Source organism: Gopherus evgoodei, chromosome 10, assembly GCF_007399415.2.
Source record: "Gopherus evgoodei ecotype Sinaloan lineage chromosome 10, rGopEvg1_v1.p, whole genome shotgun sequence".
Lineage (NCBI taxonomy): Eukaryota > Metazoa > Chordata > Testudines > Testudinidae > Gopherus > Gopherus evgoodei.
Window position 1 is genome coordinate 56,299,269 of NC_044331.1, and position 27,744 is coordinate 56,327,012.

General features: G+C 41.5%; 1 pseudogene; it reads right to left on the minus strand.

The window, feature by feature from the left end:
- LOC115659146 overlaps window positions 1–27,744 on the minus strand; it is a 50,798-nt pseudogene that overhangs the window by 8,660 nt on the left and 14,394 nt on the right.

Below are 27,744 nucleotides of genomic sequence, written 5' to 3' on the forward strand. Positions count from 1 at the left end.
TGTGTGAAGAAAAGCATTAGGTTCAAGAATGTGCTTTTGTGTTTGCTAATTGATGCAATAGGTTGGCGTAACACTGAGCTTTGATAATTCCAGCTCGTGTGCCTCTTTAGATTTTCCAGATTACACCACAAAAGTACATCCACTTTCTTTGTTTTATTAAAATATGGAGCCAAAATGTTGTTGTAACTCTGACAATGGTCAATACACCTGATTCCCCTCTGATGCTAAGGCCAGATCGTGCCTTGATTTATGCAGCAGGGCAAGGAAGCAAGGAGCACCTTATGCTTCCTTGCGCTGGTATCCAGGTCATGGGAAGGACAGCTGTTTCAATGGGGCTGCTACGTTGGCTTCCACCCAGCTGTGGGAGTGGGAAGAGCCTTTGCTCCTGCTCCCACAATGCACTGGCTTGCATAGCTATGCTGACACAATGGGGGAAAATATGCTGTAGCAGGTATAGGCCTTCTCCAGGGGAAGTATCTGCACAGCTGGGGAACTGGGAGGCAGATTGTGACTCTGAAAGTCACAATCTGCTCCTGGAGAAACACAACAATGCTCTGCCTTCTGCTGGATGCTCATGGTAAAGCCACAGACAAGCTAACTTGTTTTAATATTAGGGGACTGTGATAATGCAGGACATGTAATTGCCAAAAATAACAGTGGTGTGAGTATCATTCCACCAAAGCTTTTCACTCTGTTACTGGGTTTATGGCTTTAGCCTGATTCCGTTTATCTTGATATGCAGAAAGGGTGACTTTCTAGAAAAATCTTAGGAAAAGTTGGTTTGCATTCTTAAAATACTTGCAGTGATCCATTGTAGAAAATAGGTATTGCTCCAAAAATGTTATAGTGCAATTTACCAGAACCATAATACACCAAGATAACAACAAATGTTAAATAGTCTAATCCAAATCTCCCGTCTGATTTAAATTCTAACCATGAGCAGTCAGCAAACCATAGAAACTGCCTCACTGGCCACTGAACATCCCTGTTGCTCCATAAAGTAGCTGTAGGCTCATTATTTTGGCTCAGATTAAGCTGACCAAAACTTCTGAGGACAAAATTGGAAGTTATAGTGTAGACTATTGAGTGTTTGTCCACTTAGAGGACAAGCTCTATAGCTTTTTATCTCCCCCAAATCTGTCATGTAACTATCAGTCCAACAGCAGGGAAAAAATACTGGTTATATCAATATGGGCAAATGGATACTCATTGCATAGAGGTATCCACGTGGGGAAGAGAATGATAGTGTTTTTGCACAGTGACTGAAGGAATCTCTATTTTAGCAACAGAGAAGAGCTGATCCCTTAGTATGTCTTTTTAGAGTCAGGGAAGGGATAGTACTTTCTAGAATTCTGAGGATGATTTTTCAAAGTCCAATGGAAACAAATTACTCACAATTATGCAAAGTGGTAATCTGAGGCTCAGAGCCATTAAGCGGGTCTCCCAAGGTCTTTCACACAGCAAGTCAGTGGGGGAAAAAAGAGAATAGAACGTGAGTTACCTGACTTCCACTGCCTTTGCTCTCCTCACTAGACTGCCCCATCGCACCTACTGTATAAACTGATCTAGTTTTCGAAATAAAAAACTGGCTCCCCCCCAAACTAATTAATGAACAGGCAGTGGTTTGTCTGCTGTAATTGCAGTTAAGTTCTAATTTGCTTTTCAGTTGCCTGTAACTTTCTCAAACATGCTTCCATGTGTGTCCGCAGTGAAAAGGAGAGCGGGCGAATCCCTAAACACATCATCATTCAAGTTCTACAGTGTCCCCTGCCTCTGAAAAGAGCAACTGCTGGGCTGAAGCTTAAAAGAAGTGGCTGAGCTTAAAAGGACAAGTGGGCTGGCAACCCCACAAGAAGATACCAAGTCGGTAAGGCTTGCAGGGATAAGTAAACAGCAGAAGATAGTTGGAAGGAGCAGCAGGAAGAATAAATACACGAGGGGGAAAAGTCCATGGAAGAAAATGGCCTCACTTAAGGTACAGAGACCCAGTGCTAGCAGGCAGATAGGTTACCACTTGCTGCCATCATCCATGAGTGGAAGTAAGCAAGAGGGAATAAAGATTTGTGCCTCTGTTAGGCACTCAGAGGAGTGACTAGGAACTCCGTAGAAGTTACTCCATAAGAGATGGAAATGGTTCTGAGGAGGCAGGGCTCTATGCCCAATTGACAAATAAGTGGGTTGTAGCTTGAGCTTAGCCTCTTCTGTACAACACTGATGCCTCTGAGACCTCAAAAGTGAAACCTTGTGGGTGGGAAGAAAAATTGCTGCTGCTAGCACAGACGGCCCATTCCACAAGCATTCAGGTCCATTGCTAAGCAAGCCGTGAATGAAATTAACAGTGGTTTAAAATAGTTTGTACTCCTTTTAAAAATTTCTGCCACAAGAACAATGAAGACAAAGTTTGGATAGCTGTCACCTGGTGATGGATAGTTTATAAAAGAGATAAGGACCAGTCTAGGGATTACATGGGACATCTGAGCATAAAGAAATCAGGTGTGTTCCTACTTAATCTCTTTAGAGCTACAAGAGCAGAGTATTACTGAAATGTTCAGATAGTACTAAAGCTGGGGGGAGGCATGGTGAGAGGAGACAAATAATGCAAAAGGGATCTGAATAGATCAGATGTGGACAGAGTAAATAACAGTGAGATTCGAGTTAGAAAAACACAAATAAATACATTGAGGGGAAAATAACCCCAAACACACATGCTGCGTGAGAAGGAGAAACCTGGAAAGCAATACAGCCCTTGGCATGATCGTGGGCTGTAGATGAGAGAAGAGTTTGCTGTATAATATGGCAGTAAAATACAGCCATGGTTGTCACATTCATGGGCTCCATATGGCATGCGGGGTGGGGGGGGGGCTAGTTTCTGTACAGTTCTTGGGACAACAACATCTAAAATGCTACTTTTGGTTGTGGGCACCTTATGATCTGATGCTGAGAAGTTGGAGGGGGAGTTCAGGGAAGGGCTCTGAAAGTGAGAATGGTGCTGGAGGGATTGATCACAGTGAAAGGAATAAAAGAATTAAATGTTGGCTAAAGTAGGCTGGGTAAGCGACAGCTAGGATTGTTGACTAAAAAGACTTGGCACGTGACAATACAAGGAAGGAGAATTTGTATAGGATGGACCAAATAAGTCTCATTAGGAATAATGGGATAAAATTGCCATTGAACTTCCGGACAGTGAGGTCTGCTGGGTTGTGGAATAGTGTCCCAAGGGAAGTAGTCCTGTCACTTGGACAATTTCAAACCAATCTGGATTAGATTAATAGGTCTTTTCTCTCATTAATGTCTAAAATTCCAAGTTTGATTCAAGGTCTGCTCAGGTCAGTGAAGCTCTTTCAGTTTGCATCACAGAGGCTGTGGCCCAGGAAGCTCAGCTTCATGGGCATATTCTCCCACTCCACTCAGCCCAGGAACTTAGCTGTCAGCCTTGGAAAATGGATGAGTCTTAGCCAAACTGTGCATATGTAGCATTTTCTCTTCTGAAGAATATTCACAATAAATTCATAGCTGTCTTGAACTGAACTATCTATAACTGATCCTCCTTAACAACTGCCTAATTAAAATACATTAAAAAGTCATAGAGATCCTAGTGCATGTGCACGTGCACATTAAAAAAATCATAACTTTCAGTCTACTCAACCGATCTTCAAAACTGATATACTTTTTAAGACTCAGAGAGAACTACAAAGAGATCAAGTATGCAGCTTCTAAGTCCAACTGTTTTGGAGTTGCAAGCTCACAGAAATTTTATATGAATGTGTGGAAAAATTGTGACTTGTTCATATGTGCATAACTCAACTAGAGCTCATCCAGTTCCACTCAAAGTTTTCCAACAAATACAAATTTGGACTATGACCAACACTGATAAATTTCTACATAAAATAGATTTATTTAAGAAAATAATAATCAGGAGAGATATGCATGTTGAAAGTCTCATCTTATTAAGTGATTTGCACATATAGTACTCTCAATCTGGGGCTTATGCAAAATTAGTCCTCTAGAATTCCACCTAGAATAGTAAAAAACAAAATGAACAAAACCAAAAAACCATCCAACCCTCGTTTTTATAAAGAATATTTTTAAATAGGAACATCTAACATGTTGCAGAACTCCAGCAATTCATCTGAACCCAGATGGCTATGCAATTGGAACTTTAGTTAATGGGAGTTCTATTCTAGTCCTCTGAGTGAGGACGGAAGTCTCTGGCTCATAACAAGTATAGTAGTGAAGATATGATGTCCATGGATGAAGATATTGTTTCTCTTAGAGAAAAGAATGATAGTTTTAAAAACAAGCTCCCTGAAAGTGCATGGTACTGTAGTAGGATGAGAGAAAAAACACAAAAAGCTAGGGAATGTGTGTGATTTGGGTTTTGTAAAGGATCGTGTCGGTGTAGTTAATAGTGTAAACTTTCATAGGAAATGAAATTGATGTGAAAATCTATCAATCACTTTATGTTCTTAAACTTGCAAACTTATAGGTGAACACAGTGTCTCTCCAGAATCCTTATACTGTATTTTGAGATTCAATTTTCTTAACTCTTCTAAATGTACTATTGAAGACATGGCATTCAGATGCCATAACTTATTAAAATGAAGATGGAAGGATGAATTGAAGGCATCCAGTCTTGATTGGAAGACATCAAGAGACAGAGAATCCATCTCATCCCTCAGTAGCAATGAAAATGGTCTGTTGGTGTAATTGTTGTTTTCCTGTAATTAACAGGATAAAATAGTATGTACATATTTGTTTACATAGTAGTTGCTGTTAGGATCCCCGTTGTGGACCAGCACCCAATTGCGCTAAGCATTGTGTAAACACCATGTTAACAAAAAAGAAGTCCCTACCCCAAGAGGCTACAATCAGTACCATAGGCTAATACATCCTTATTCAGGATGTGGTAAAAATACATGTTTTATCTACCAGCACTGGAAATTGCTTAATTTATTATGGAGCAAAACCAACACCAATTACAACTTGTGAACAATATTGTAAAGTGACTTGTCTGTAGAATCTTCTAAAGGTTACTCTATGGCTGCCAAGAAACCTGATTGTGGTTTTAGATTCAGTAATGCACTTACCCCATTAACATTATAGCCAGGGTCACCATAAACAAGGATTGGTAAAACTCGTTCATATTTCACATAGTGGAAGTGTGCAGGAAACTCTTCTTTTTTTATACATCTTTAGATGAGGATGAGCATTCTTCAGTGCCTGATATAGTTCCTCTTCTTTTCCTACTTTGGGGGTTATCATCCCAAAGCCACCATAGTCCAGTATGTCAAACTTGACCAAGTTGATGAATTTGATGTAATTGGACAATAAGATCTCCTGTACTTCAGGTTTCTTCTTTACTGTGGTCATACCATGATTAGATGTAATGATGACATTCAGCGCATTCTTCAGGTTATGTTTCTCAATAGCTTCTACAAAGTAGCCAATGGTTCTATCAATCTGTTGAATGATAATCTTCCTGTCTTCTGTTTCAGGGCCCTTTCTGTGCCCCACTTTATCAGGTTCTCCATAGTAAAGTGTGACAAAATCAAAGTTCTCTTTGGTAAACTAGCTCATAACCGTATCAATATTTTCTCTCCACTCTGTCTCATTGCTGTCAGGATGATCAAACGACTCTACTAGAGTTCTGTTGACTGACTGTCCCTTGTAAGTGGCACTACCACCAGGATAATGGAATGAGGCTGTTTTTTTTTCCCTGAAAAATTGAATAGATGGAAGGTGATATTTGTACTATTAATAACAGGGAAAAATCTATAACGTCAGTTACTTCTGACAGCTGTGTACCATACCTGTATATTAAACAGATTTCAAAACATGACAGCTATGTGTGGTATATGAAATATAAAATTATAAAATTTAAGAAAATGCAGATAAACATAGTTCTTAGGACAAATACAAAGCATATATCTTAAAAATAACATTTAACATAATTTGATAGCATATGTGAAATAAACTTGCAGTCTCATTTTAGTTCTTAAGGGATGAATGATGTGTAGACTGGATGTATCTATCCACTCTCAGCCCTACTTCCTCTCTACTTGTCCCCAGATCCCCTCAAAATATCATTGCTACAGATACCATTGGAACATTGGTGGTAGACTTGCTATGGAAAGGTAAAGTTACAGGAAAACCAACTATCTTCTCTCTCGCTCCCTCTATCCAGAGTTACCCAATCCAAAAAAGGATTGAAGCATGTTGGCAGTGCATTATGAAAGAAGCTCATGCTGCAATGAGGAAGATTTCAGGCTGTATGCCTGGAGCCATATTGACTGAAAAATGTTATGGCATGAAATATATCTTTAGTGAATTATGTGAACATCTGGCTGGTAGAATATTAGTGTACGCAATTCAAGGAAACTAAAAATATTGAAGAACAAAACAAGAAGGGAGAGTGAGAATTTGGATTGGGTTGTGCAGGAACATTGACACAGGCAGAGCGAGATTGAGAGTTGAGAATTATAATTAGGAAAAGGCCTAAACTGATTACTTTGGATCTGAATCCAGATCCATCTCGGAGTTTATGCCATGTTTAGAGAGATTTACATCTAGGATTACCTGTTTGCCCTTTTATAGTGATAAGCCTGCGTCACACAACTGGATCCAGGAAGGTCAACCCCAAATATTCAACATTCATGAGTCAGCCCTCCCAAAATCATGAGACTAATAAAAATCATAAGTAATGTTGTGTTCTTTTCATTTGTCTTGTGGTTCTGAAGCAATTGGTGTTCATGTCTTCCAGCTTTCCTCTGCCACCTTGAGGCCTAGAAATTGAATCTTTAATGAAAGCAGAGATTGTCATGAAATAACATACCAGAAGTTGGGGCTTTAAGAAAAGCACAGGATAACATGAAAGACACAACAGGTCACCAACCAAAGTTCATATTCACAGTGAATATGAATATTGGTTGGTGGCCTGTCTGCAACCATATTATATATTCTTTCCTTTTCCTCCTAGAGCCTCAGGGCATAGAGTGTTCATGTTTTCTCCCACTTATTTTGGGCTTGTGCTGGTCTGTTCAGGTTTGAATGCCACATTGATGGATTGGCTTCTCTCTCTATTTTCCATAATATTGCTCTAGGTTACGTACTTTTTCTCTTTCCAAGTGGTATCTGTATTATCATTTGCCATGGAAGTCATGTTGGTAGCATTCTTAAAGCTTGTCTTAAATATGGCCCTGTAATCATCTTACCGTATTTGATGCTTTAGATTGGTTTGTTCTACTTAGAATTTCTGTTGTTGCAAGAAACTCTTTCCAGTGGACTCTGAACATCTTTCACAGGCATTTACTTAGAAATTGATCAGATCAATTCATTCCAATTGTTCATTTCCATGACTCTGCTCCAGAAAGTAGGACAGAGATGATGCCGGTGCTAAAAATTTGAATTTTGATGACAATGCCAGTTTTTCCAAATCTTTTCAAGTTTATTAAATGGCACTATGAATAATTTATATTGATGCTGTTGGTGGGCATTCTGCTTTACAGAATCTAAGAAAACATGTTTTCCCCCACTTGAGGAGCTTTCAATATAGATGGTCAGAATACAGACAAAGGAAGGAGGAAGGGAAGCACAAACAAGCAAAGGGATTGTGTGGTATATTTGGCCACAATCTGATTAGCTCAAGGTCATTGGATTTCTTTTTATGTTTAAATTATAGTGTGAGATAAATTTAAATGATGATAAGGTGAAGCATGTGAGCAGGGATGGATTCTGAGAGGTGAAGGTGCTTTCTGTAAATAGCGTTTACTTATCTCCAATAAACATGGCTCCTCACCTGTGAGGCATGCAATCTAATTTGAGCAGATGCATTATACACATGTAAAGGGTGAACCCTGCTCTTAAGCTCCCCAACTTTAAACCCCCACTCATCCCACTGAAATTAGTGGCAAGAGTCCCACTGACTTCAATGAGGTAAGAGCAGGACCAGAGTCAACAGCGATCTGCAATGAAGGGCTAAGTGAAAGAAGTGGGTGTTAAGGAGGGATTGGATGGTGGAGAGGCAGGCACGTGACACATGGGAAGTGGCAGGATGGGGGGCGGGGAATCTTCAGGTCACCACCTGCCTGTTGCTGCAAGAGAAGTGGGGGCCAACCTCTTGTGCTGGAATCAGCCCATTGTCAGCATTTCATTTATTATCCATTGGGCTATTGTCCAAATAAGCTTGAGGCCTCAGAGCTATTAGGGTCTCAGTCTCTGATGTGTGCATTATAGTGAGTTTCAGCACTTTAAGAATGCTTTACAGAGCTTAACTAATTAATCACACGAGCAGCTGATCAATACGTAGTATTATCTCAGATTTACACACCAGGCAGAGACGTTAAATGTCAAGATCATGACCAAGAACTAGGATTAAAATAAAAGTGAGTCTCTTGCCTTTCAATTAGTCTAAGTCCACTCGCCCGTGCGACCTCTTAAGCTAGTGAGCTACTCCTCCTTTTAGCCTGTTTCATGTACCGCATGCTGGATAATAACAGGAAAGGACTCTATGTTTGTAAAACTAAACTGGCTCTTTATTAACAGAACTGTTTAAAGAGCTGCTGCAACTGTATCTAGCATTCTAGCCATGTGCACATAGACTGACTTCCTTGTACCTTTTCCAAACTCTTTTCTTCTGCAATCTGTGCTCCTTCCTTCCAGTTCCATGCAGGTTACCACATAGCCAGGGGTCACAATGTCTGCTTAGCAGGGAAGCCTGCTCAGCTGCAGGCAACTGGCTGGAGGAAGCTTACAGCATACCTGGCTTCTTTTCTGAATTGGTTTTAGGCTCTCCCAGAACACCGAAAAGTCAGTCATAGACCAGTGTTAGGGAAGAGGTTTGTGAGGATCCTATGGCTTCTGGAAAAGTCATAGTCAAAAATGTGCATTCCTTGTAATTAGTTTACCATCCAAGGTACTCTCTCTTTTGTAACCAAAAGGGTCAGAAACATACTGCCCCCATATTCTCCATTTAGTTACTCCAGTTGTCACCTGTGTAACTTCTTGAATTCACTAGTGATATAGAGAAGTAAAACGGATCTACACACCGGAAAACCAGGCTCACTGGTTTGATATGAAAATTGAAATTAGCCATGATATTTCTAGGTCCCAAAAATCAGGGGATGAGAAGAGGCAGAAAATATGGCTCTAATTATGCAGAAAATATCAACTGAAGGAGGAACAAAAAGCAAGTGGCACATATTAAGTAAGAATTTTATCAATTGCACTGCCAAAGGGCTCAGATTTCATTTTTACACATACACACACGGCACATGAAGTATATTTTCACTGTAATATAATTAAAGACCTTTTGATCCCTGCAATTTATCTGACACATTTCACTGTGCTTCAGATTTTCCTTCTTGCTTGGAGGTCACCATTGGCATGGTAATATTATAGTTGATTTTAAAGAACTACTGACCCAAAATGTGAAATAGGCTTTTGTTTCTGCCACTCTCTGACTCACAGTTTTGTATAAACTCTCAGATTATACTGGAGAGAAGTCACACAAGACTCTGTACTTATTCCACTGAGCACGTCCATAATGCAATATTCTGATATGATGCATGTCCTGGAAAGCTGCTGAAATCAAGGTTCTTTTAAAGAAAGAAACATGTCTATTTTAAAGTATTTTTCTATTAAATGCAGTGTTAATAGCTTATTTTTGAGGTGTAGCCTATAAGTATAGGTACATAGGTCATAGGTATGGATTAAGATAGTAATGCAAAGGCTTACATGTATTGAGCCTGTAAAGACAATAGCTTAGCCAGTTAACTAAGGCATAATCCCCAAAAAGCCTTAGCATAAGCAGCTAACCAGTGATACCTTAAGATCTAGGGTTACTTTGATTAGCTGCATATGCTATGGCTTTTGGTGTCTTATGCCTTAGTTTGGGCTTTTCTACACTTACCGTGCCACTGTAGTGCACACTGAAGATGTTACCTATGCCAACGGGAGTGCTTCTCCCATTGGCATAAGTATTCTAGCTCCTTGAGGGGCTCCAACTATGTCGACGGAAGAAGCCATCCCATTAACATAGCATTGTATACACCAGGAGTTAGGTTGGTATAACGGCGTTGCTCGGGTGTGTGGATTTTCACACCCATAAGCAGTGTAGCTATAGCAACATAAGTTTGTCATGGAGACCAAGGCTTGGTTTGGCTAAGCTATTGTCTTTACAACTTGAGACATGTAGGCCTTCGCATTACTGCCTTAATCCATAACCATGGTTTACAGGCTATTTCGGATTAGACTAGCACATCATAAGCCACCTATGAAGTTAATTCTCACTGGGCAGGAGGAACAGCATGTCTAAATTGTTGAGCTATGACAGAGCATTCTTTCTGCTATTGGAAACTGATGAACAGTTCCCTCAGTGTTTGCCAGTGGCCTGCCACTCATCTGGTAAGTAGGTTTGATCTTTAAAGGCCTGATCCAAAGTGCATTGAAGTCAGTGGAAAGGATCCCACTTATTTCAGTGAGCTTTAGATCACAGATTTTATGGCCAAAAAACCCTGATCATTTAGTGTGATCTCCTGCACCTGTTAGGCCTGAATAAAGATATAGCAGACAAAACCAGGTATGCCAACCTGATCAAAGTCAGGCTAACAGAGGTTTGTGGGTAATCCCTGAGTGGAAAACACTGAAAAGCAGCAGCATGTCTCACAAGCGCTGGGAAAAAGTGAGATAAAAGAGAAGCTGCATTCCTGGCATAGTACCAGATGTGCTGTGTTCGGGCAGCTCCTTCGAAGAAGTGATAAGAGCCCTAGTTTCCCAGCCTCCTTGTTTTCACTCCCTGGTTTTGTTCTTTGTTTGTTTTTAACTCCCCTACATTTCTAACTTTAGGCATGCATGTATACTAAAGGTGTCTAGTTTCTAGTTGTTAGAAGAAGGGGGTGGGTTGCTCCAGTGAATAATTTATGACGCAATGAAACTGTCTATATAGGCTTATACTAAAATGTAAGAGGGGGCTGGTTCTCTCTGGAGACGAGCTGCTCTCTATTGATGCGTGCACTTGTCAATAAAGAGCTTTTGATCGGACCTTGCTGGTGTTGCCTGTCTCTCTTGCGGTCAGACAACGAACTTTGCCGTCGGGGTTAGAGTCCCTGACACACCTATGCAGGCAATAAAATTTCACCCAATGATTCCTGAACTGAGTTCATCAATTTGTGGTTAAATTAGAGAAAATCTTTGAGAAAGAGATCATACTGGAATACTTCAGATGACGGAGAATCCAATGTATCCCTTGGTAAACTGCTCCAGTTACCTTCATTGTGAACAGTGTACATTTTAGTCTCATTTAGAAATGTGCTGACCTTAGCTTAGCAGCCTTTGGATCTTGTCTGCTGTTTTAAAGAGACCTCTAACATCAGAGACCTGTATAAACTAGAAAATGTCTCTTATGTGTTGCCATTTGCCTCTTAAGCCCATGAGGAAATGTAAAATTTTATGATGTACGGAACCTCACAGAACTGCTATAATAGGGTATTGTTTTTTTATGAGATCATTGCTTTATAACCTTATCCACAGTTAGACTTTTTAGCAGTGGAGAGAAAGGCAGAGGGCTAATAGCAATCTGGAGACAGGACTGGTGGTGGAACAACTAAAAGAAAATGATCACAGATCAATTTTTTTCTCATTTACACTTCTGTGGAGTTTCTCCAATTCTATGGATGTAACTGAGTTTGGACCTGTGACTAGGCCTAAAGACCTCCTGCAGGAGGCCTCATGGTCCTGCCACACCCATCCCAGGAAAGGAACAGTGGAGATAAGTCCTCCAAGTGGCCTAGAGAGGCTGCAAAGGGCTAGCCAACCAGAGAGGCTACAGGGAGCAGCCAATCAGGACCTAGGAGGGCCATATAAAAAGGAGATGTAGTGCTAGAGACAGGCAATTCCTTGCTGGAGCCAGAGGAGTGCATATGGTGCTCCTGGCTGGTCAAAAGGAACTGCAGCACCATGGACAGCTCACTGCCAGCAGGGACCAGGGCAGTGAAGAAGAGCTCCTGGCTGCCTGTTGGGCCTGAACATAAAAGAGCTTGGTGAAGTAGATTTAAGGCTAACAAAGACCTAGCAGCATATTGTCTTATCTATGCTTTGCATTCCCCTAGATAGGCATGACTTAGTCTGGGTGTCCCCTGTTCTCTCTGGGTACTGAGTCACAACTTGCTTGCTGCAGAGCCTGACTCTCAAGTTAGCCTCTCTTGCATGCTGACTCTGTGTCCTTGTCAGCTTCCAGCTAAGAAGACCACCTTCCCCTTCCACTTCTGCCAAGGAAACTCTTTTAACCTCTGTTTCTTTTGATCTCAGCCTGAGGCTGAGAAGAGGAAAAACCTCCTATTTTGGATGGCTCTTCCCCTAATTGATGGCCCAGCCATTTTAAAACTCTTTTGAAGCAGGTACCTGAGCTTCTTTTGATTGAATTCCATGCATTTGGTCAGGCAGCAATACAAATTTGAATAGGGGAAAAACAAAGTCAAACCCAATATTCCTGAAAACATACAGACACTTTCCTGGTTAGTCACAGGCTTTGAGAACTGAATCTGTGCCTGTGTGGCAGTATCTGACAGTACACAGAACTAACACTAAGCTCCCACCAAACTAGCTTAGCTAGCCTCCAAAACCAGCTTCCTTGACAGCAGTTTTATTGAACCACATCTAAGACCGAGGGAGTATGGACTGAGGAATAAAATGTTAATAAAAAGGAGCCACCTGGGATTCTCCACTATGAGGATGGAGATCCAGGTTTAGTTACTGTTCCCAGGCATAGAACACTGTTTAGCAGTGTGATAAACTCAGGACAGATGGCTGCAAGGGGGTGTAGAAAACAGTCCCAGAAGATTAAAAGGCCTTCCTCCCTATCAACTGAGGACAGTGATTACAGGTCAATCAGGTTCATCTGAGAAGGGGTTACCAGAGATCAATTAGGATCAGCTGAGAGGAGGTTACCTGAGGTCAATTAGGAACAGCTGATTTCAACTAAGGGCTGCCTGAGACATTTTTAACCCCTCCCCTGTTGGGAAGAGTGTGTGTTGAGGGGGGGGGGGGAAGAGTAAGAATAAGAATCAAGCTGCCAGCAGGCTAAGAGCAGTGAGCCTCACCAGGAGGGGAGGCTGCATTCCCTCCCATAAGAGAGACAAACAAGCTCAAAAGACTGGCTGAGAGAAGGGACAGACAGACTGCCCCTGTGCAGTCAAGAGGAACTGTTTTACCCAAGCCCATCTCACCAAAGCTAAAACCAGCTGAGGCTGGTGAGACAGAGAAGGTGCCTTGCCACAGCAATTAGAGCAGGAGCTGGCAATCAGGACTCTGGGGCTCTGTCACTGTGACTTTGAACATGCCCACTGAATGAGTTTTCTGTGGTTGAAACATTGAGATTTTGAGGGTAAGTGGTATGAAAGAGGCTGCAGTGAGGAGTCAGTTATCTCTCAGGGCTGTTGTAGATTCTCTTTCCTTCTCCTACACAGAAGTTAGGGGGGAAAACCTACCCCCATAAATAATTTATAGTATTTTGATTTAATTAAATGACTTTCAAACTAGCACTTAATTTTTTTTCTCCATTGACTTTAATTATAGATTATTAGCCTGAGGCTCATAAATCTGAAAAAAAAGTTTCTGGTGACATTCTTTTTTACATCATTTAGGATTATCGAAAGGTCAAAAATAATTTCAAAGTTAATTCTACAAAGAGAAACACCACAGAAGCCAGAAGACATATCCTAGTTAGTAATATCATTAATGAAAGAATATTACTGAAATAATAGAAGAAAATATGATCAATACAGTACCAGCTCCAGAGCCAAATTCCAGGAAGCTGTATGTACTGCTTAGGACTGAAAAATCAATTGAGGAAGCAATAGCTAAAACTCTTTTTCACTGAAAAATGCAGATGTTTTGCGAATTTTGTATCAAATTCAGTTAATTTTGTTTACTCTCCTTCCCACCCAAATTCTAAACCAATCAAAATGTTTTGTTTGACACAGACAGAATGAAATTTTTTTTTCAATACAAAATGACATTTGTTTCAAAACTTACTTAAATTTTATTAAAAAAAGAAAACAAAAATGAAACAAAACATTTCACTTGACCTTAAATTCCCCCTCCCCCACCACACTTCTTCATTTGCCCCAAATTTTGAAAAAATCCTTTTTTTAGGTCAGCCCAAAACAATCCGCCCCCACCCCACCCCAATCATTTTTCTTTTCAGCTCAGTCAGGAATAAAAAAAAATCAGTCATGCACACAGCTCTACTTCAGGGGGCTTATACTGGCTTCAAGAATTTGGAAGTTGTTGTACTATGATCATGTTTAAAGGCCCTGAGATGGGTGCCCCCACTGTGTTGGACACTGTACACATGCAGCAAGAGACAGTCTCTGCCCAAAGAGCTTGCAGTCTAAACAGATATGACAGGAGAAAAGGGTGGGAGGGAAAACAGAAGCACAGAGAGCAGAAGTAACTTGCCCCAGGTCACAGCAGAGATGGGGATAGAACCCAGCTGACCTGACTCCCAGTTCACTGCCCTGCCCGTATCAGTGTTTCTCAACTTTTTCAGCTTGTCCATCCTTTTATTCAAAATCAAAAGATTTTTCACAATCTTCCCCCCCCTTCACATTTACTATACAAGTATGAGTGAAAAATGCTGCAGTGCTCTTTCTTGTGTATGTTTTGTGTGTAGAAGTTGACCTAGAATAGTTGACTCTGAAGGGTAGAAGGATGCAAGGATTGGAGGAGTGAGATTTTCTTTGCTTTTTATGGTAATACAATTTCAATGCCTCATGACCCACCTCGTTGCTTTTTGCAGTACCTGTGGGGGTCTTGAACCACTGCCCTAGACCTCAGTGTCTCCCAACTTGCCTTAGAGTGGGCGATAATCATGTGACTAACTGGCTTCATATACTTTTTTGTGAACGTTTTGAATGCATGAATTCTCTGCAGCCTAAGAGGCTAAAATCATGCTGTGGTCAAATCCTTTTAGGGGAATTCCTCACATCCCTAATTCCAACAAAGAGTTTAATAAAACACTATGAAAATATCATGCCCAAACAAGTGGTATTTACTGTTCTTTCCCCCCATTTTATTAACATAATCAACTTTATTAGCAGCAATCAATTTACAATATTGTTGGTTTTATTGGGACCATTATTTTCTGTTACTGCTGCAATCCTTTATTACAATGATCACAGCTATTACGATTATGCTTATTATTCTTGAAAATGCTTGTGCGTACAGCATGATGACTTTTTGTAGTCTGTTTCCCCAGGATAAGGAGTTTGGGACTCTGCGCTACTTTTGCACTTTCCTTTGCAGTCTGCTTTCCGTACAAAACCCATTGAATTGAACCTAGAGCATCAGTTAGGGCTTTATTACTGTTCCACATTAGAGTCAAATTAATATCAGCTCTCTTGCCGTGTAAGGGTGAATTTCTTTGTTCAAAAAAAAAAAAAAGCTACATTTCCCATGGGAAACAGAATTACCAGAACAGACATATCTGAGGTAATGTAATCCAAGCAAGGCCATATAAGGGTATTCTAGAGTGTCATCCTCCTTCAGTATTATGGTTTAATGATCTAGTTCCTCATTCTACCATTCTATTGACTTTTTTTTTATTCCAGCCTTTTCAACTTACTTCCAGTGAAATAAATCTTTCCTCAAATTTCCCTTCAAGGTCGTTTAACAGTGGATCGATTTTATTAATTTTTTAAATCTTGTTTATTACTCTAAAACCTAATATTGATGAGTTGACATTTGTCAACATTTAATTTAATTACTAACAGTCCAGACATGCACAGATGGTTTAATATTTTAAAACGTCAGTGGCCCGTAATAGTTCTTTGTATTCATCTAGGCACTGAGTTAGGCTGAAATAGGGATGAGGGACTTTGATCTGGGAACCTCAAATTGTTCTGTGGACACTAATGAAATACGATTCCAAAGATCCCTGTGAACAGATGAGTCTTAACCATATGCAATTTACAAATTGGGAAACTGAGGCACAGGATGTGTAAATGACCTCCCTGTGTGTTTGTTGCTCTCTTGTGCCTTATTGCATTCAGCTTGTGTACAGTCTCTGGGCAGGAACCATCTCTTGTCATGCTATTATATACCACCTAGCACCTTATTGGATGCTCAAACCCTCCTTGCCCACCCCCATTCCTCCCGATTTAAAAATTTGCCCAAGGTCAGCCAGTGTGTCAGTGGAGAGGAGAGAATGCAGCACAGAAATACTGACTGCCAATCCCTGATTCTAATCGCTACGAAATTTTGTTCATTGCTGACATTGATTAGAGCAGACTTCAGCAGGGAGCTAGGTGACTCAGGGGATCAGTAATGGCATATTAAATCTTTTGCCTCAAGGTTAAAAGCCTAAAGTCAGCCAAGACTGGTAGTGGCCAAAAGTTGTTTGTGCTTCACCTCTGCTTTTGCATCCTCCCACCTCCAACGGGGATCCCACCAGATTGGGTTGAAGGGCGAGGGCTCTGTTACCTTGGAAGAACAAACTTACATGTATGCTGTAGTCTTGTATTTATTTATATTTACACACACTGAGAACTGTGGTCCACACATTCTAGCTACTCTTGATCATTCCCTGCCATTGGAGGAGCCTGGAGCTCTGGTGGCCCCTTGGTCTTACTTTTTGCGTCCCTGATTAGTCTCCTTAGTTCTGAAATGCTTTGGTCTAACTCAAGTCTTCCTGTAGGGTCATATGGGTGAAATTTAATGACCTGTGACATACAGGAGACCCGACTAGATGATCTGATGGTCTCTTTTGGCCCTTAAACTCTATGAAACTTTAAACTACTAATATCAAAACTCCACTGTCTCTATACCTCAGCCAGCCTCTTCTCTGTAAACCCCAGCCACCAAGTCAGGCAAATTGAAACTTAAACCATCTTCTTCTTCTAACAGTTAATCACCCTTGCAATTCTCCCCACTTCTCAAATTCTTGGGGGAAAATGGACGGAGTTCATCTTAAATCTTAAAACCATCCAATCCAGGCTATTTCAGCCCCAGGCAGGAAGAGTGAATTCCAAAGCTGTGTGGCCTCCACAGAGGACCAATAGGGCTCCAGGTAAATCTTCAAGCTAAACAGTATGGTATGAGAGAGTGTCACAGGGTGACTGGTCTCTTTGGAGGGTGGGCAGAGGGGGAGCCACATCTGTGCCATAATCAATTAGCTGCTTCCTAGCCCAAAGTGGTTGAGGGCAGAACTCCAGGGAAATGAGCTTGGGTGCTCGGCGCTCTATCCTAAAGCCAAAAAGACTCTCGAAAGTGGCTAGGAACAGGGCCAAGAGTAGCTCCCGAAGGGCAGAAGAACTTTTTGCTTGTTGGGACTTCTTAGCTGGACTCTTTCTGGAAGGGATTACGTTTTGTTTGTGACTTGACTGGAGGGCTAAGCCAAATCTCCAGCACATGTAGAGAGCTGAGGAGACACACCTTGGGGGGAGGGGGGAACTGAGGCAGAGATCGCTGACCATGCCACACATGGGCTGAAGTGGGTGGTACAGGGCAGCCAGGTTCTCTGACAGGGAGGTTGACAGGCGTTCTCTCAATAAGGAAGGTTCTAAGCCATTTCATTCTCTCTTGGTTTCAACCCAGCACTATTCACAAGGAGTGGAAGAACAAAGCTTGACATTAATTTGTTAAGAAAGTTTTACTGGGTCCCCCTTTCCCAAGGTACACACTGAACCTGACACCAATAAGAACAGTTTACAAAGAGCAGCCAAATCAATGCACTGTGTATTGAAACTCACTAGGAAAGCTGGAAGAAGCAAGCTCCAAAGTGAAGATCCTACAGTGACAACATCTAACTGCTGGTCATGGAAAGTTTCAGTTCTGTGACTGACCGAATGACCCAGTGTGATTCTTACTTCATGAATGGATGTGGAGAGAGGCAATCTCTTGGCTCAATGGATGCTCGGTCAGTGGCATTCCTGCTGATCTCTCATACTGAACATCAATACAATCTACTCACCTTAATTCTTAACCATTTCTATCAAAAATCCTTCTTAGGCTTTGATTCACCAAAGCACTTAAGCATGTGCTTAACTGTAAGCACTCACATAGTCTCTCTGCAATGAGGAGAGAGAAGGGTGATCAGTGGTAGAGTAGAAAAGGACCTTGAAGGCGAGGACAAGAAGCTTGGACTTGAATGAACAACCCTGAACTTAACAGAAATCTGTTCAGCCACATTAAATGCTGGTATATTTATTGAAAAGATGAATCCTTTTTCTGAATAAATTTCTTGGTTCAATCAAACCTCTAGTTTTTGGCTAGGCTATGCTGAAGGATCTTGTGGCATTTGTGAATTGGTGCCCAGTGTAGGTGCACTTAATAATGGGACTCTTTCACAAAAGGTGGTTGGGAGATTCAACCATTGCTCTGATATCCTCCACCGAAAGCATACCAATTATCCTGCCTTGTGATAGAATGTTGGCAACATCATTTAATAGGAAGAAAACATTTTCTCTTTACTAAAGGTTAATTCATCAATCTCCACAAACTTGCCATAATGGACCAAGGAGTGCAATGGATTTTTTTTTATGGTGAATTCTGTCCAAGACCATGTCCCAGGCAGCCCATGCAAGTAAAATTTTGATGAATAGAGTTCTCATGCTGAGTTAGTTGGCCTGCAGCAATCAGGTTGTTGTAACTGTAAACAAGAGTTCTTTGGTTTGTGGAAGAATGCTTGCAATCTGCTAGAGGGTAACTGTGGAGTTACTAAGAACTGGATGCAGCAATTTAAAGTTTACCTGCCAGATGAGTGATGAGTCACCAATTCAGATGTCTGGCTTGTCCTTCACTAAAAGCGCTTGCTGAACAATCACTTACAAACTCAGAGGAAAGGGAGGGGACAAAAAAAGCTCAGATGATGAGTGATGGGGTTGAAGCGGAACAAATATGCAACTGTAACTGGCAATCAGACAAATGCAAGGAATCAAACACAAATTGCAAACACCAGAGGAAATACAGCACAAAATCCTATAAAATGCAACCCCAGTGTAAGCTAAAGATCTTTAGGGCCATATTATTAAAGCCTAGCACAAAACAAGTGCCTGTCAAAATGCATGTGAAGCACTATGCTGTACAAACCCACTGTTGCAAACACAAGTACCTATTAGCTGGTAATTACATACACCAATAGATAAGCAGGCAGTTATCCTGTTTGCATATGCAAATATGGCTTTCTGCAAGGGCAAAGGCTACATGCACATTGTCATGTTCCTTTGTCCTTTTGGTTTTGTATCCTATGAGGATATTGAGCCTGATTCAAACCCCAAGGAAGTGAATGGAAGAACTCCCAGTGACTTTAGAGGTCTTATAGATTTCTTTGGCTGTGCCATCAGCACTTAGCTGTGATGTGTGAAATAAGTCACTGATATAACCGCTGCTTAGCTTCAGTGTTGCTTGATGTAGTACTGTACATGTTCCATTCAAGCAAAGGGGTTAAGTTACTAGAATGAAAACCAAAGTGCAGGTATCATAATATAGTGTCAAGACTTTTTATGGTACCTGGTTCTGAGCGGTGATCCATAATGGCAATACCCCATTGTCCCACTACTCTGTCTTGTTTTGGGTTGCCTTATGAGAAAACTTCCTCAGGGTCTCTGGGTTAAATATCAGATTGTGAATCACTCCATGATCTTCAATCCAGTGACCTGGAATGCAAAAGAGGATGAGACGAGATAAACATGGGGAACGTCTCTGAAAGGAAATAAATAAGGATGTCACATAGGTGTGGTGCGGCAGATCCTGGAAACACAATGCAGTCACTGAACAAGCTCTTTCCAGATCAATGGATTCAACTGTTCCAGCTAGCTGAGAAGAAGTATAAGGAAAAGATAGGGCACGGGTAGCCCTTCCTGGAACAGGCTGGCTTACCACTATTGCTTTCACAAAAATCACTAAAGATGAAGCAAGCAATGAATGACTTGAATTTCCAAAGGGTCAAATCTTGATCATATTGAATTTCATGGAAGAACTCCCCTTTGATGCAAATAAAACAGGATGTGGCCTAAAGAGTTATAGTTAGTTAAGGCAAGACTGTCACACTGTATTTTAATAATTCTATTGTTTTACTAATTTCATTTTTACCACAGTTTTGTTTTCTGTTAAAAGCCCATCAGCAGCCCTTTTCATTCTCACTGAAGGGGTTGGTGAATGGGAAGTCAGAAGGGGATCTGGATGTTTGGTGTAACTGTGTTATCCTGCCTAGATCTGACGGGCTGGATAAGGAAGAAAGTGAGTAATATCTGGTCCTTTTTTCACATATTAATTCTTCATCAAATAAACCATTTCATGAAAAACTGTTTTACATTATTTGATCAGCTCAGTAGCTAGCAAAATTCTGTTCCTCAAGTAATAGTGCTGGATTCATCATGCTTTTTCATTACACCACTATCTCAATATAACGCCACTCGATATAAAGCGGTAAAGCAGTGCTCTGGAGGGGCGGGGCTGTACACTCCGGTGGATCAAAGCAAGTTCAATATAACACGGTTTCACCTATAACGCGGTAAGATTTTTTTGGCTCCCAAGGACAGCGTTATATCAAGGTAGAGGTGTATTTTGCCGACCCTACTAAGAAGCTCCATGCGTCCTCAAGAAATAATAATGATGCATATTAACAAACAAATCATCATCACAGATTCTGATGGGAATGTTAGAAATCAAACCTTTGGTGACAGTCCAGATTGAATTGTTTTCTTCCTTTTATAAACTCCCATTGGGATACAAATCCCTTTTCCTTGGGGTTTGAATTGTGCTGGATCAGAGGAAGTGCTGAGCTTTCTGAATATGTGCTTTGGGCCTGGAGAGCACTCTTGGTTTCTTGCGGAGAGAGTGTGATTTGGACTATACATCCACACAGGGGAGTAAGAAGTGAACCCCTCAGTTACACTTTTCAGGGACTGCCCAGACACTGAGTCCAGATGGATAGGTGTGAGGGGATGGGCAGGGTGGGAGGGCTTACAGGTCACTTACTCCCTTTGTGGAACAGGCGGGTGGGTCGAGGAATGGGTGTAATCTTGGATCCATCCCTTGCTTGCTGGGCAGCATTGCTGAGTCAGTGTGGTAGGGGGTGGATGGGGAGTGTGAGTAATTCACCGCTGGTACAGGACAGCAGTACCTTGCTACACACCTCCCCGCCTCCCCTCTCTGAAGAGCAAGAGAGACCTGTAGCGCCCTGAGCCCCAAATCACTGGTATGCTCCTGGGCTGATGCAGCTATATGGCTCCCTTTACTGTGAGCTATGTGGTTGTGACAAACTCTAGCCTTCAATACATTTTTTAGGATTTATCATGTTTATAAACAGAATAAGAGAGCTGATCACCATATGACTTCCATTTAAACCTGGATACAGATGAATGAACATCAGTGGCTAGATTCATGAGCCTGTTTCATGTGACAAGCTCTGCTGGCAACACGGACTGTGAGGAAAACACAAGCAAGTGCATAATTCACTCGGTTCCAAACAGCCACTCTTCATGCTTCGCCTTGCCACTCTGAGTGTATGGAGAAGTGCAGTTAGCCTGGCATTGCACAGGACTAGATGATTTTATGTAATTCACCAGGATTGCTGGTTACATATTATTAAAGTAGGAGTGAAACCGTTTTCCCGGCCTGTGAGGTTTTTAAGATTTGAAAATTTTCCCATCCCAAAATGGGATAAAATGTCAATCTTGAAAATTTTTGTTAACTGAGGATCTGTTTTTCCCTTCAGGTCAAGTCAATTGAAAAAATGTTTCAATAATATTTGATTTTTGATTTTGATAATTTTAAATCTTTCTTTTTAGTATAAATTAACAAGCTTAGAAAAGTCATTCTGAATTGAAAAATGAAACTTCTAAAAGAAGTCAGAATGGAATGTTTTTGACAGTTTTGAAATTTTATTCAAAAAAGTTTTGAACAGGAATATTGATCAAATCTGGCTTCCTTTTGAAAAGCTGCAGTGAACTGACATCTTCCAATGTAAAAGTTTTGTCGGCAAAATATTTTGGTTTGGGTCACTTTGACATTGAATTCCATTCATAGAAAATGTCCATTTTGGCCAAACTTTTCTGGTTTCTTGACTAAACAAACTGCACAAAACAAACATATTGCAATAAACAAAAGTTATTCAGTCTTCAGTAAAAAACAAAAAATTTAAACCATTTTTTTACAGAAAACTGATAGTTTATCAAAAATAGTTTCAGAAAATGGAATATTTTTAATAAAAAGACAAATTATTTTTGGAAATTTCTTATAAAAAAATGATCATTTTTTGACCAGCTCTGTACACATGTTTCAGTGCTCTGCTGGCAAAGGCTCCTGTTTCTGGAAGTGGTTATATGCCTGTGACCAATTCTTATCCCTAATGTCAAGGAGTTCCACTGTCTAGGCCAGCTCCTGTGAAAGTCCCAAACCCTGCAGTCCCCTTTCAGTCAGTAGTTTCACAGTTCCAATGTAATGTAGCTGTTGTGGGAGGTCATGGTTGTGGACTGACAGGAGATTTTCTAGTTTACTAGGGCCAGTCTCATGGATGGCTTTGACTATCAGGACAAAGACTGGAATTGGACTCTGTATTCCATGGGGAGCGAGTGCAGAGAGCAACGCACCATCAACCTGTGGAGACCATTGTAGCAAACCAGATGGGCTGCTGTGTTTTCTGCTAATTAGAACTTTTCTCAGAGGCTTGTTTTCATTCCTATGGGTAATAAAATGCAAGCCTGGAGGAGGATGAATCACTGTGGCCAGGTCTATGCCTGAGAAGATGCAGCAGAACCTTTGGACTCTTCGTAGATGGAAGAGGACATCCACCAGCACTGAGGAGTTCCAAAGGACCCCATGGCTGTGGATCAATGTTAAACTGGAGAGCAGATGCCTTTAATGGTGGGAGATGTTATGGAGGATGCACATTTTATTCCTTTCAACTTATTGTTGCAACAAAAGTTAATACTTTCTCAGTGAATAAGGGCTCGTACATTCAGAGATAGATTTGTGTCCAAACTTCTGATACATTCTGCCCTAAATCACACCACTTAACTTCAGTGGCTGCAAATCAGGGCAGAATTTGGCTCATAACCTTTCATTAATGCCCAGTTCTTTGAATGCTCTTTTAATGATAAAAAGCAACAAAGAGTCCTGTGGCACCTTATATACTAACTGATGTATTGGAGCATAAGTTTTCGTGGATGAATACCCACTTCGTCAGACGCATGCTGCTTTTTACAGATCCAGACTAACACGGCTACCCCTCTGATCCTTTCTTGATGTGGCAAGTAAAGCAGATTGGTGAAGGTGGCCTCTCTGTCATGCTGTGGAGTATTTATAAAGCATCAAGGTGATTCGCAAGCTCAGGTGCCCAAGTTTCGCTGTCACCCTAATTGCCTGTCAAACAGAAATGTTAACGGTAAATGCTAATGAGTATTTACAGTGAGGTAAGTTGTGACTAGCTGTTTGCTCTAAACATATTTAGATAAATATTCATGTTTCCAAATTAAATGTATTCCAGCCCCTTAAAAAAATGTGAGGCCTTTGCAAAAGATTCAGAGATTCTATGGCCAGCGACGGCATCCTTCATTCTCTCTAAGAGGACTCGGTTGAAGACCTTCCCTGGCACCGACAGGAGTGTGATTCCTCTATAATTGGCACAGTTGCTAAGGTCTCTTTTCTTGGGGATTTTGAGAAAATGTGAGGCCTTTGCAAAAGATTCAGAGATTCTATGGCCAGCGATGCCCATTCAGATCATCTTGTCCAGCAGTTCTCAAACTTCGTTGCACTGAGACCCCCATTCAGACAACAAAGATTACTACATGACCCCAAGGAGGAGGACTGAAACCTGAGCCTGAGGAGGGCAGGGGGGTGGGGGAGAAGCTAAAGCCTGAGGACTTGCATGCTAGAAGGGCGGGGGGTGGGAGGGAGGGCTGTAACCTCAGCCTCACTGCCTAGGCCCGAAGCCTTCGGGCTTCAGCTTCAGTCCCAGACAGTGCGGCTCTAGCTTCAGCTTCAGTCCTGGGTGGTGGGGCTCAGGCTTTGGCTTCAGCCCTGGACCTGAGCAAGTCAAATGCCAGCCCTGGTGATCCCATTAAAAAAAGGTTGCAACCCACTTTGGGGTCCTGACCTAGTCTGAGAATTGCTGATCTAGTCTGACCTTCTGCATAACACAGGGCAGAGAATTTAATCTATGAATTCTTGCCTTTAGCTCATAATTTCTAGCTGTGCTAGATCACGTATTTTAGAAGAAGACACAACATTGCTTTTGAGGCTACAAGTCACACAGTTGAGGTTATGAAACAGTTATCTGCATTGTAATCTGGCAGCTGAGCCAGCACAACTCTCCCCTACTGGATGCTTTGAAATGAGGCCCCAGCTCTTCCAGGCTAGCCTGGTGTTAACATTCTAAGAAATTTTGAGAAGGGAGTTGCTACTGCCTCTCACAGTGCCCATTCTGTATTAGTGAGGCCCATGGCAATGGAGAACTAAGCCTGAAGCCTTTATTCCACTTTGTTTACCTAGAACCTGTTGAGACTCCCTGGAGTTGTTTGGAAGGCTCCTGCAGTGGCAGGTGAGGGAGGTGAGAGCTTACATAGGAGAAGCTGCATTACTCTTGCCAAATTCCAACTTGGGAGACTGGATTCTGTATGACTATAACTGTATCAGTTGTGCAGCTCCAGCCTGGAGTTAGCTGCTCTTTGATGAAGTCTGAAGTTGAGGAGCTTATGGTCTAAACAGGAAGAAAGGAACAAAGAAGAGGCAGTGAAAATGCAGTGTGAATGAATAGCGTAGTGACCCTTGGTTGGATTGTTGGCAAGGATTGAAGTTGGAACCTCTAGCATAGATCTTCACCCTCTAAGCAAAAGGGCTTGAATTCATTAGCTGGAAGCAAGGACTGGGACCTGGCCTCTGTGGGTCAGCCACAGTGAGAAACAGACATAATTGGGCAGTGTGTTACAGGAGTAAAAGTGAGCATTTATCATTCACACTGCAGGATTTTTTTTACTTATTATGTTTTTTCTTTTTGTCTTGCATTTATTCTATCTGAGTCCCCAATGGAGTGTCAGTGGGATATGGTTGTGACTGCTATGGCAGTTTTCTGTATGAAGTTTATGTATTACTGTCTGCCAGAGTATAAATGTATTTCCATGGGGGAGGGGTGACCACAGCCCTCCAGGAACTAAGAACAGTGAGGGGGTGACTAGGCTAATTTACTCAGATTGTAACTCTCCAGAGAGATCCCCCTCTCCACCCCAGGGAGACCTGCATATACTGGTTCCAACTGCATTCTTCAGAGAACAACAGAGAAAGGACTTTTGGATAAACAGGCCCTGAATCAGTTTAAACTTTCTTCTGATCCACCAAATAGACAGGACCTTCTCTCCCACGGTAGCCCAATACCTGTGGAGAAGTTGGAAGGACTTGACCTACTGGGGCCCCATAAGACTAATGGGTGACCTCTGCTGAGATTTTAGCTTGCATATAGGCACTCTTATTGTTTTTTATGTTTGTCTGTAATGCTTTCACTTTAAGAATAAGTGTGCTTGGTTAGAGCTGTGTGGTAATTCCTAACAGCTGGCAGTTATGTTGATGTAGCCTCCAAGGAGAGCACAGAGCAGGTCTGCTGAGGCAGTCTGACTTGCTGGTGAATTCACAGTAGAGCCAGGGAACTGTACAGCCTGAAAATACCTTGGTCAGTGGGGAGAGAGATGCATGTCTCTGCCCAAGAGAGGTGACTGCTGGGGAGCCAGAAACCTGACAGTGGGTGCCATTGCTGGACCACTAGGGGTAAATACAGGTGCAGTTCTGTGAACTGTGACAATGGTGTTTTTCTTCATTCCTTATTCTAACCTGTTTTGTAGTGTTGCTGAGTGCAGATAAACAGTTGCTGTGCTTCACCCCAAGAGTTGCATATTTCAGTGAGGGGCAAAGTGGTTCCTATGCCCCCTACGTATTGCTCTCACATGATCAGTTAAATTCATAAAAGCTCTTTGGTTTGCAAGGGGTTGTGTTAACAATGACCTTACATGTATATACAATAAGCCTAAATTGCTTTTATTCTTGCATAAACAAGATCTGTCAACAGAACTGTGGAGCACTTGCATCCCATCCTGACTGACTGGGTGTAGATATTGGGATAAGAGAAAATAGGGCAAAGCATAAGTTGCAGCACTTAATGGGAAAGGTGGCTCAAGGAACAAGCTTGGTGAACTAGAAATCAGTGACAAGCCATTTAACTCTTCCAATTTCATCTGAGTATCCTGAGTTTAGGTAACAGGAAGTTTGCTGTTTCACTGTCTCAGAACTGTCAGGCTGTAATATTTTTTGAGAGTTTTTTTAATAGATTTGTTTGTTGTCTTGAAAATATATGGTGGGTATCTATATCTGTGGTTAATTATATCAGACACCTGCCAAATCGTATTTGCTTATGTAATGCTGCACTTCAACAGAGATCAGGAGATAGGTCTGTTCCTGCCTAGCTATTCTGGTAAGAGTTAAAAAATGCTCTAATTTTCCATCTTGTATGTGGAAATTTGTCATCCTAGAGATAGGCCACTTTGGACGGAGGGCCTGATCATGTGAGGTGTTGAGGACCTCCTATGTGTTGCTGGGAGTGCTCCATTCCCATAGATCTCAGTGCCACCTTACAGGATGCACTCAGCAGCTTGCAGGATGGGGCTCTGAGTTTCTGAAATACTCATTACAAGGTGAAGATCTGACCTAGACTTTCCAAAAAAGAGTAAGAGATGAAAGACAGGAGAAAACTCTTCTTCCCCCCTCCAAGGCTTCTATTGACACTGTCTTATTTAGAAGACAGTCCTATTAAAAGGACAATAGGCAGTGCTCTGTGCAGCAATTAACTCGGATGATGGATTTATTTAGGGCCAGATTCAGCTGGACTATTCCTGGATTAAGGGATTACTCAGTGTGAGTAAGGGTGGTAGAATGTGGTTCTTATTGTGGCAATGTAAAGAGGACATAGTGTAAATGAGAATTAGTCCCTCTACCATTAAACTGATACTGTTGTGTTGCAGTGAGACATCAAGAGATGCAAGTCAGACCAGTAGAACCCACTAAACCCTAAATCTGTGATAAATGAGGATATTCCGAACATCTGAGCCACCATTCAATTCCCAACATCCATTCAGTGACAAAGAAACAGTTTTATATCTTCTTTCAAGCATCTGTTTCCTTCATCCTTTCAGCTTCCAGCAATGCAACGAAGTAGAAGGCTCAAAATATACAGATGATAGGCTAATTCTTTGGAGGGAGTGCAGTCCAAGTGGCATGGCAAAAGGATCTCACATCGAAGTACTGTAAACATGTACTTGAGAATCCAATCACTGAAAGTGCAGACGAATCATAAAATATTAACAGCTCAAGATAAAAGAGCACAATTGCCTCCCAAACAAATAATGTTCCGTACAAAATCTATATACCTGGGCCCAAAATCTCTGACTCCAGACTCAATCCAAATGAAATGGGGAAAGCACAAAAGGAAAAGCTAGTCACAGCTACTGCTGTGGATCCAGGGGCTTGCAGGCTATGGTACATCAAACTCAAGTCTGAGCTGCTGTTCCATCTCTGTTGCTTTTCCTTTTATTGGGCCCAGAGTGACTGGGGAACTGTCTATCAGCTCATGCCTCCCAAAGGACAACATTGTATCCCTGTGGTCTAGTGGGTTAATGGACAAGGTAGATGTCAAGAAGTTACTTTAGCACTTCTTTAGGGTACATCTACATTTCAAACACTATAGCGGTGCAGCTGCAGTGTTTAATA